The sequence below is a fragment of the Trachymyrmex cornetzi genome, unplaced genomic scaffold (genome assembly GCF_001594075.2).
Source record: "Trachymyrmex cornetzi isolate Tcor2-1 unplaced genomic scaffold, Tcor1.1 scaffold270, whole genome shotgun sequence".
Lineage (NCBI taxonomy): Eukaryota > Metazoa > Arthropoda > Insecta > Hymenoptera > Formicidae > Trachymyrmex > Trachymyrmex cornetzi.
The window spans coordinates 328,999-340,481 of record NW_017297377.1 but is presented as its reverse complement, the minus strand read 5'-3'; the positions used below and the strand labels follow the sequence as shown (position 1 = coordinate 340,481).

At 33.3% G+C, this 11,483-nt stretch overlaps 1 long non-coding RNA gene across 1 annotated transcript in view; it reads left to right on the top strand.

Moving 5' to 3' along the window:
- Positions 1-10,587, top strand: part of LOC108761884 (uncharacterized) — a 17,689-nt gene extending 7,102 nt beyond the window's left edge. The window contains exons 2-3 of the long non-coding RNA XR_001940146.1: positions 8,777-8,781; positions 10,489-10,587. This is a non-coding gene — a long non-coding RNA (uncharacterized LOC108761884). The remainder of the gene's footprint in view (positions 1-8,776; positions 8,782-10,488) is intronic.
- Positions 10,588-11,483: the final 896 nt, after the last annotated feature.

Genomic DNA, 11,483 nt, shown 5'->3' with positions numbered 1-11,483 from the left:
CCCCCAAGAAAACTTACAACTTTTATATAAAATTTTTTCTTGTATCTCTCTTAGTTTTTGAAATATCCGCCTGGAGCGAATAAAATGCCCCACCCTATATATCTATATTTACACATAATTTCTTTTAGAAGCGTATTGATTTAAAATCGTTTGTGAAACGAGAGCTCATAATAGAAAGAGATTATGTATCTAGATAAATATCTTATCTTAAAAACATATATTAAATGGCAAAACGGGATTGATACCGTTATTTTAAATAAGCGCCGCAAAAAATTAGGATTTTCGTCGCTGAGATTGCACGATTAAGATGACGGTCGTCGCGGAAACAAATTCCACGAAATTCAAGCTGAACAGGCTAATTATTCGCTTTAATAACTATTTACGATTACGAGCGCGTATGTAATTACGTTCGTAAAATTATTCGGCGCACCTTGATGAGTGTCCGCAGACACGTACGTATTTAATGAATGCTCATCTTCGTTTTAAGAGATTCGCGAACTCCATAAAAATTTCTGGCTGTCCGGCTGAATGTTCGATTTTACGGCGAGCAATGAATTTTTTTCTCTTCGTTGAAGAATCTGGGTGAAATCGATAATTATTTACTCCGCGAAGTAACGTTTCATACAGTGCTGCTTTCAGTAAAAGCTTCGCGGATTGTTAATTAAATGATGAATGCCGTTTGCTTTTTTTCTTTCTTTGACATTATAGATTGCTCGATTAATTTTTTTGTATGAAACGCGAGCGTATCGGGATTCTGCCGACAATATGAGAATTATCGCATTACAAACACGCGTGTAATAACAATCTGATCACGTGCTACATTGAATCCCTGTAATTCTATCGTTACGTCGGATTACATTTGGTTAAATCGCGTTTTGCGCGAAACGCTCGTCTTTTTGATACGTCATTACTCGACAGTAATTCAATAATACACGAAAAAAATGATTTTGAAAAAAGTATTTAAAAATTTAGCTGGATACAAAGCTGAAAGTAATTGTGTTTGTATCATCAAAATAATTGTAGGACACTCAAACTAGTTGTTAAAATGTTAAAATATTTTGCAGCATTGCTTATCATGTTTGAGTTTCATACATAGTTATTTTAGTAATCCAACAAAATTATTTTCAGATCTGTATCTGGATAAATTTTTTAATACTTTAATAAAATAATTCTTTTCGTGTAAAAAATCTTGTAAAATAAGAATTTCGAGTTCTAAAAAGAATTCAGGCAAATTCGAAAATTAACAGAATTATACGCCGTATAAAAGTATGTCCTACATGTCGAGAAAAAATTGCTTCGCCGCGGAAAATTCTGGTAATTTTGTAGAATGATTATGGTCACTGCGGCTGCACTGAAGGACGCCTTTCACCCTGGCAAGTGAGTTCGGTGGGGTTGTACTTATGTAACGACGTCATTTGTGACCTGGCAAGCGATCATGAATCTCTTGCCACCTGACGCACGGGTCAGCGTATTCGTCGTCGTTCTGCCTCGATTTTTCTCGCTGTTTTTATTTAACCGGCGATGTATCTCGCTTGCGATGGAACTCGAAAACGAATGACGACTCCTATCGCAATCCATTTATTTTCTTAACGATTTGGTCAACCAATTTGCCTCTCTCTCTCTTTCCCTTAGATGGGCGTAAACTTGCAAGAACGGAAATAAACTTTGTTAACGTAAACTTTCCGGTTCGATATGATTCCACGGGATTTGAACTTTCGCGTAACTGTTTTAGCATAAATTACTCATCTGTGCAATTTCAACAGGAGAAAGAAGTAATTAACGGCGATTACGCTCGTAATATACTCGCCATTTCCGATCGTTTTTGCAAGGAGGAAAGCGAGTTAATTCGACACTGTGAGGAAAGGCTAAGGGATTTCCGCGCCTACTCTTTTTACCTTTTCTCCGGCGCACTGTAATTAACAAAATTGTGTAAACTGTTCTCCGTGCACGTACCGGCAGAGCGTTAAAACCCATTTCAAATATAAAAACGCGGTTGCAATTTTACGTCCGCGAGATAACACACAATGCCACGAGTTACCTTTTCCACTAATGTGTACAAATATTTATTTTAAGTAATATTATTGACGCGTGAATAGCGCAAAAGATGTATAAAGGCATATTTTTTATATTGCTTGCATTTGGTTTAATATCATTATCAGAGATATTTCTAATAACTTTAAAATATATGCTTCAAGACATTTTTTATATAAGTACGTCGATCATACCATCTATTCCTTTAATCTTCAATTTCGGGTTTGACTTCAAAATCGGGGGCATGTTATATATTATAGAAGCGATCAATTATTCTGTATTATTCTATGTTCTATTTCTAACCAAATATCGGGTTTGTGAAAAAAAGCACGATTCGGTCGAATCGTTTCGAGAGCGAAATGACGGTCGCTTTGATTGCACGCTAGGTAAAGGTGGCTAAAAATAGCGCGACACGATTTCAGACGCATTGTCCGGCAGTACAATTGAATCGTTATACGCGCGGGCGATGTTGCAGCTTGCATCGGGATCCGAAAAAAGCCCGTAGCTCTTGCCAGTAACCAACACACGCGCCCCGTTTTGCGCCACTTGCTGAGAAGCTTAGCAATGTGTTACTCACTTACCCCTATCCGCCTTCTTCACTCGACCTCTCCGAATCAGACGATTCGCTGGGATAGTTCGCAACTCGAATGCAATACACACAATCGAGAAAACAATTTTCTCATTTCTTACCTGCAACAATACAAGAAAAGGTGACTTGTTAGTTTCAGAAGGAAAAAAGGCTTGATGATGACAATATCAGCACGATGTATTGTCATTCTTATATATATGATACAAATTTGCGCATGCACATGATTTCCATTATAAGGCCCAAACCGGAAAGAGAAACTTTTAATGATACACTCATACCGCTAAGGTAAGTTTTAGCACGAAGGATAGCGCAAGTTATACCCCGGCCTACTTCGGAAGTTCAATTTCTGTTAAGTAGAAGCCAGAAACTGTTGGTTCAAATAAAGGCAATTAAATCGCGTGTACGAAACTTAATTGCGTGCCTTTAACTTGGTATAACATGACATGAACATGTCACACCTCCTTATACGTCGAAAAAGTCAATTTTAAATCGTTAATCTTAAAAAAAATTCGAGTTTCTTAATATTGTAAATGTCTATCGAGCGCAGTAGGTATATCGATTTCTTTTTTATCTCACTCTTTTACTTTTAATATAACGTCTATCATGTCTTGCATTAAAAAGGTAAATGTACTAAATTTAACAATAAAATAAATGAATCATTTGTTTGAATATAGTACGAATTAAATATTAACTAAATATCAAGATATTTTTGATATAAAACTATTAATTTGTAATATTAAATTAAGTACATTAATTTAATTTAATTATTATTATGTTATTGAGTAAATATTTATTTATTGTAAGTAAATGAGTTGATACTATTCAAACAAATATTTTATATGAATGGTATCAATATTAAATTAATATTATCATCAAGTAACTAATTATAACACACATTTGTATATTTTTTTTAAATATACACACAATCTTATAAATACTTTCTAAAAATGTCAAGGTATATGTAAGAATCGATTAATAATTTTTATATACTTGTTAATGTATAAATGAAAATTAATCCAGGACACAAATAATTCACAAACGACATATCGCGTGTATAATAAAGTACCGAAAATTATCGTGTATTAAGGATTATAAAAAATTTTCAAAATCGGACCATATTTTCACATTTTCAAGATAAACGATAAGTACGTCACGATAACAGCCATTTTATCGTAAGTCCTCAACGTAAGATTTATCACTGCGAGAGTTCTACTTGTCCTTATAACATCCACCCAGTGAGAAACCTATCATTTTTCTCGCCCGATCGAAACAAGTGCGAGAGGTGAAAGCTTGAAAGGAGAGAGCATTTTACAAGCACTAATACTTTTCTTTATCAGACGTGCCTTAGTGGGCGAGGAGGAAGGAGCGTAAAACGTCGAGCAATTCGGTTGCATCGATGCAATTGCACTCTCCGATAGCAGGAGAAGAGCCAGAAGGGAAATGGCACAGCGCATATACTGAAGCTGCGCCGTACCGGAAGTGGCATTCTCGTGACTGTGGTGTTCGTAAGACATAAAAGAGTTCGCGCGACCACTTCTTCCGATCGCCGTGAATCGCAAAACCGCGATGCAGTCTCTTCGTCGCCATTTATCCTGCACTTGCACTTTAGGAACATATGGCGTGGCGTTTCTCAAAGAAATGCTACACGAAAACCCAGTATCGTTTTTCGTAAAACTTCGTTTAGCTTCGTATATGCATGGCGTTGTGGTTCGCAGCAGAACAATTTTGCACAGTCATTAAATCAAACGTATCCGCAAAAATAGGTAGTAATAAACACAGTATCATGTTGGATAATATTCAGGATGCACGCTGCATCAGATTTACTCCCGCTGGTTGCGATATAATATCGCGTTTATTTGTACGCGTACATACATAATCCGTTGGAGATATGAGAATGCGCAAGCGTGAAAATGCGCGATCATGGATCCAATCATCGAAAGATACGCGACTGCGCTTGCTAATTAATTATTACCGTAGCGCCGCTTGTCATTTCCCGAATGAGAATCAACGTTCTGTTTGCGGCTTTTGTTTACAAAGGTGGAAAAAATATGCGTTCGTATTAAGATTAGAGAGTTACATTAAAATTATTAATACCAATAATATATCACTAAATAAAAATTAAAAACTATTATAAAACTCATTTAAACTAAGAAATCATTTATAGAGAAATCCAAATCAGGCAGATTTCGTATAAGAACTTAAATAAATAAATATTTCTCGAAAATATGTTTTAAAACTATTATTAAATATTGCGTACGTCTTTAATTTAATAAAAAAAATAGACAATAATAAATTGACATACAATATTTAACAAGCAGACGTAAAATATTTCTCTAACAATAAGAAAGATTTTTTAATTTATTTAAATTTAAATATTACTTTATCTATTTTAAATAAGTTAAGAGGAAATACGTTTAAGTAAAGAGTTTAAGTAGAGAATAATAGTTTAAGAGAATAATACGTTAAAAAGTAATAATAACGACCGCATTATGTCTGACTCTGGCAAGATATCACAAGGAACTGCACTAATTAATGACCAAAGTGTTACAGCCACTTGTTACCGAGAAAAGACAAGGTCCGAAGGCGATGTGGGAACGATCGCAGTTGCTGAACTTTAAGCTAATCACGTTGCATAGTTTGCGGTCCAATGAAGGGCTAGACACTGCGCTACGTCCGAACTGTCGGACAAACTTCCTGACCGAACAGAAAAGTCCCCGAAGGTGCCCAGGCGGTGATTCCGCCGATTGCCCGTCCATCGATCGACGCCTGAAGACAATCTCGGACTTTCGGCGTTAAGCCCGAAATGTTAAGTACTCTGTAAGCCGCGCTCGCAAACACCGTTCATGCTAGACACGAGTTTCCAACCGTAAATTCTCGGCTGTGAACGTGATTCTTGTTACCGCCAAGTAAGCCATGTTACTTCCGTATACTGCTGCGCTATTTTCCCGATAACAATGCGACGGCATGGCAAAAATGAGAAAAGCATGCAGTGCTCTTAGCAACGGATTTCCCATGGCGAAAATATCCGTTTTTATTCGTGCAAAATTTTATAGTGCTATTATTATTCGAAATGTAAAGTAGATAGACAAATATTGAGTCAGTTAGCACATAGGTAAAAATTGCGAAAGATTTAAATCAAAATGCACTACCGTTTAAAAATTTCAGCATACTCTCCATTTATGGAAATATTCCGTAATATAAAGAATAAAATATGAATATAGTTTGCATGTATTGTTTTAGAATTTATTATTACATATTTTTATTGAAACTGGAAAAACTTTTTTTTTTTAGATTTTTTTTTCTTAAAGTCTAATATCTTTGAGTTTTGATAACAAAAATCCAACTCTTGGCATTTAATCGGTAAGTTTCTCAAGTGTCTTAAACAAAAAGATTTGTGTTTAATTTGATGCTTAAGGATGTATTGCACCCATTTTTACAAAAGTGTATTAATATTTATATTTTAAATAAGTTATATACATACAAAAACTACTTATAAAACAACGATCGTTACTATGTAATTTTCACTCAATGACAGTTTTATATTCTGCAAAATGATGATTTTATGTTCTGTGTTAATAACATTCTATTTTTAAATAACACTTTTTATTATTTACTTTATTTGTCATTATTTTTATTGTTGTAAACTAAAACTGAAAAACAAATGATAAAAAATTCAATTTTTTTTTATATAAGTCTTTTAAATCTTCAAAATTACTATATAGTCTCATTGTAATTAAGAGATTAGTTACGAAAACTTGGAAAAAATTAATATTTTGTTTTTTTATAGAACAACTAGCTTCTGCATTGCAATGTAAATTTACATAAATCATTTTAAATATTTAATTTAAATATTTATATAAAATACTTTTAAAAAATTAAAATATTTTGTAATTATTTTATAAATACATTTCCATATATTTCTATTAGAGTACAAAAATATTACTTTTTATTAAAAATAATAACTTTTGATCCAGATGATAAACCATTGTTAAATTTTTTGTATTACTTTTAAATGTAATCTAGAATAACCTATAGCTTTTTCATTATTTTAAAAATATGTGTAATATATCTTTAATCTTTGCGAAAATACAGTTTACATACCATTCTTATTATTGTTAATCGTTAAATGTTTATTAGTATCTATAACGCAAAATTTTTAATCAATATTTCTTTCCAAAACTGATACAAAAATACTTGTAACATCTCTCTCTATTTAAAAAATTTATCTAATTTTCCATTTATATTAATTTTTCGGCAGTTCGCAATTTTATTGAATATTTCGGCGACCAAAAATACAGAAGTAGATACACCATATCATAACTCCATATTTTATGTATGAAAAATGGAACTGTTAACAAAAGTATAAGACGTGTTGAAACTTTTGAGGGGTAGTGTATGTTTCACGGAGAACATAAAACTGTCATTGAGATGAAAATTATATAGTAACGATCGTTGTTTATAAATAGCTTTTCTTCGTGCGCAATTGTTCCTAACGGAAATGTAATTTACTTTCTAAGAGATCGTACCCCGATTACGGATTACTCACGCCGAGAGATATCAGATATTCCTGATTTGCTGGATGGCGCTTGTCTAGCGATGATTTGCTTTAGCGAGTATTCGCGAGCGTCAATGTCCAATCATTATCGCGCAGCGGAGGTTCTATTATACAGTCATCACGAGAGCGCACAGAGATGATTCCGCCGATAGACCTCCACAATTTGCCGAAGGGCAAATCTAACGATCTAATGCTTCGATGAACGAACGCAAGGATACAGTAGAGTTGAATACAATCGCGTTCGCACGATCGGGAATATCGATCGCTCGATAGAAGAGTATACAATAAAGAATATTTTGTATTTGTTAAAACCAATCCAATCAAGTCCTTGTTAAAATTTTGTACTAAATTTTTGTTATTTAAATATTTTATATTAAATCGATATTCACCATTTTTTAGAGTCAAAATAACACAATTTATATAAGTAACTGAACAAATAACATAAAAATGATGCATTTTTAAACGTAAATTGTAAGAGAAATGAATAAAATATATATGTTAATTTATAACATATTATAAATTTTAATTTTACTAAAAAAATATGCTTCCATAACTTGCTTACAAATTGTGTCAGTGTACCTTTTTTATGCTAATATAATATTCATGTTACTTCCTAACATATTCATCTTGTGATAAATTAACACAAAAATTTAAGTGGTTTGGGACATGTAAAATATTACAAATTTAACATAAATTTTCCAGCTATGTAGAGTAATTCCAAATATACATTTTTTAATACTTGAAACAAACACAAATGTTTCGCGTTATCTCTCTTTTTGCGTTAAAAATAATTAATCGTTTCCATGTATATTCAAATTTGTGTAAAAATATATCGTGTAAATCCGGAGATTACTGTAAAAGTAATCTAGGAATTTAATGTGTGCATTTCCTTTAGTTTTCAAAAAAAGATAAAAGGAATTCAATCAAATATCTCTAATGTTCTGAATAACATAATATTTTCATCGTTATTAATAGTATAGGATATTAAAAGTAATCGCTCAAAGCGACAATAAATCTCACATCTGTTGCATTTTATCGCGTTTCAATCAGGTTTTATTTCGTGCGCTGGGCTTTCGCGCTCCATCTGCTTTGGATTACATGACTATATTCCGATTTTCAGCAACGATTTAGCGAGCGGAAAACGCCACAACCGCGATTAACTCGTTCATATTATCGACATGCGTGCACACATATCGCGTCACAGTGCGAATCAAACAATCGTTGCTTTCCAACTTACGCAATATTGCAAAGTATGGGTTGACATCATTTGACCCGATTCTTAATTTATTGTATGCAATCTATTTCTTTTTTCACTAAATTCAATCCATTAATTCGGAATATTGCCATCGCGGTAGATTCATTCGTGTTGCGACCGAATAGGCCCGATTGCGGTTTAAATCACAGTGGAATTTTTCAATTTACGTGAAAAACGTGGGGCGAATTCGTGTATTACTATGATACACGTGGCGTGTAATCGAGTCGCAGCGTAAACCCGTAAATTCCGCGACAAAGTGTCGCAACGAAGTGTCAAAGGTACGAAGCGATTCTGGACTGATCGGAAGGAATTCTCTGGACGTTAATGATTGCGGAAATCAACGTAGTACAGGTGCATCGCGTAGGACGTGACGTACGTAGAGAAAAAAAAAAGAAAGTAAGCGAAATACGCGAAGCTTTTAGGCGCGGCATGAATACACGCATTGAAACGAATGGCTTTCACGACACACGGCGCTATCATCCGCAGATGATATATCACCTCCCGGGACTTTTGAACACTGCGGACTTTTCTCACGCATTCATGCGGCAATGGAAAAGGGTGAAGGAGGAATAATGGTCATAGTCCGCTCACTTCAACAATTACATATTTTCTTTGATTTTCTTGTCCTCTTCTCTACACAACGACAATTAATTAATTCTTCCGCGACAGCGTGTATTCTATTATTTGATATGCAGCTCTAATCAAAAGAAATAAGCACCTATAGAGTAAGACCACTAGTTGTGAATCACTCTTAAAATAAAAATTCATATTTTTATTCAAAATGATACTGAACAATTGATAAAATATTTGATAGGTAATTATAAGTGATCATATAAAAGATTACTTTACGGATGGTTTTATACCATTTCAATTTTATATTTTTTAATTTTAATCAAAGTAATTTAGGTAATGAAAATTATTCACAATTAGACCCAATATATTAATTACGGTTCTCTAAACGCTTTATCCTTTTTCGTTATCGTATATATTCCGTAAGAATAATGAAAATTATTTGTGCTTGCATATCGTAATATAAATTAAACAAAATTAATAATCCACATTCAGTTCAAGAGTTTTGTGGATTATGATACAGTTTTAACATATTTAAGTTTATATTTATAATCAATGACATTAAAATTATAATAAAAAATAAAAATTATATATGCTCAACAATACAATACAATTAAATTATGAACAATAACACTTAAAATTTTCATGTGGATGTGCATACTATTTTATTTTGTTTCAATATTCCAAACAGATAAATATTTTTGAATTGGCATCATTTGTAAAATTTTAGCAAGTTTAATGATATCACCGCTTACATTACGTGATAAAAATATTATCATAAACAGATATCCGCGAACGTATTTAATTTCAACTGAGCATGATTGTAATTTTTTTCTATAAGATCTAATGCTGTTTACTACCTCCTATATAAAAGCTATAAAGCAATCCTTGTGTTAGTCTATATTAAATGAATTTTTAAAGGTACATATCTTAGCTTACTTCTTACATTTTATCAGTTAATGACATCAATAAAATATGTAGCATTGTTGCTTGTAATCAAAAAGAAATTAATACTTGAAAAAATAAAGAAAATATTAAAGAATCTTGTAATATATACGTCACATGAAAAATAATTTAATTTAAATATAATAAATAATCCGAGTGCTTCATCTATATCTGGTGCTTTTATCTTACTGTTTTCATTTATCTCTGTAATTCTTTTATCGACTTCTTTTATCTTTTATCTATAATTGATTATAAGCATTATACACACACTGGGAGAAAGGATTTTGTTAATTTAACAGTACCTTTAACAAGTGACCGGTAAATATGTGACAACAAATTTGGTTTGTTATGATTGATGCTAGTCTGCTATACCAACCAATTCTTAGCTTCTTAGTATATTCCCTGGGTTTGGTTTTCCGACCCCATTTTTGAGGGGTCACAGTACTATGCGTATCAATTTAGCTTTAGAGCCTCTTCGGGGAGCAAAGGCTCGCTCATGTTTTTGTATTTGATATAAGTAGTTTGCATTCTTACTCCTTAGAGAGTTTGTCAACACTCGAGGGGACCTACAGTTTAACGCCGAATCCGAATGGCAAACGTGAAAAATCGCGTATATGGGGCGCAAGTGGGATCGAACCCGGATCTACAGATCACGAGTAAATCGCACTGAGCGGCGAGCCACTCGGCGCCCCATACCAACCAATTACTAGTAACAGAGAGAGAAGCAAACTATATAGAATCTAACCTATCTTTTGGATAGACTTTAGGCATTTATATAGAAATCGCAGATGATCGTGAAGTTTTAAGTCGTAGGAAACTGATCAATCACAGTCAAATATTATAGGGAGAATACTTGACTAGAATCAGTCAATTTCTTACGATTTGGGACCCTGCGACCATCTACGACTTTTATAGATGTATATGTGCCTCTTATTTACAAGCGATACTATTAATTATTTGTTACATTGACGAATAAGAAATAATTAATTTGCAATAGTAACTAATTAATCGTTTTTCAAACAAATATCACAATTGGTTTCCCTTGATTTGTTTCCTATAACAAAATCATTTCTCTCAGTGCAAGTTCAAAACCGTTTCTTAAAATAAAAGATATAAAAAAATTACAATAAATGCAGTAAATCAATTTTTGAGCTACAAGCTACAACGTTAAATAATAAGGTGCCTAATACCTTTAATCAAAGCAGTATATTCGTTGATGCATGGAAGTAACAATTGCATATATAGGAATGCAACACGCGCATGTTCATACAATATACACGGCTCGATTATATAAAAACCGGTGGATGACCGAGACGGTTGTGAAAAAGTCGTAAAGTCGCTGGAGCTTCGAGACGTTGCGAAGATAACTTTGGTATCTTTAGCCACAAGAAAGGGAAAAAAAGTAGGTATCTCGTCGCGAGACACGCGAATCACGGCGGCCTAAATTTATTTCGCGTCATAAAGCTGGTTTAGATGCAACAGCTGTAGAAGAACTCGCACGTATCGCGACGGTAGATTTGTCACGTGCAACCGCATTG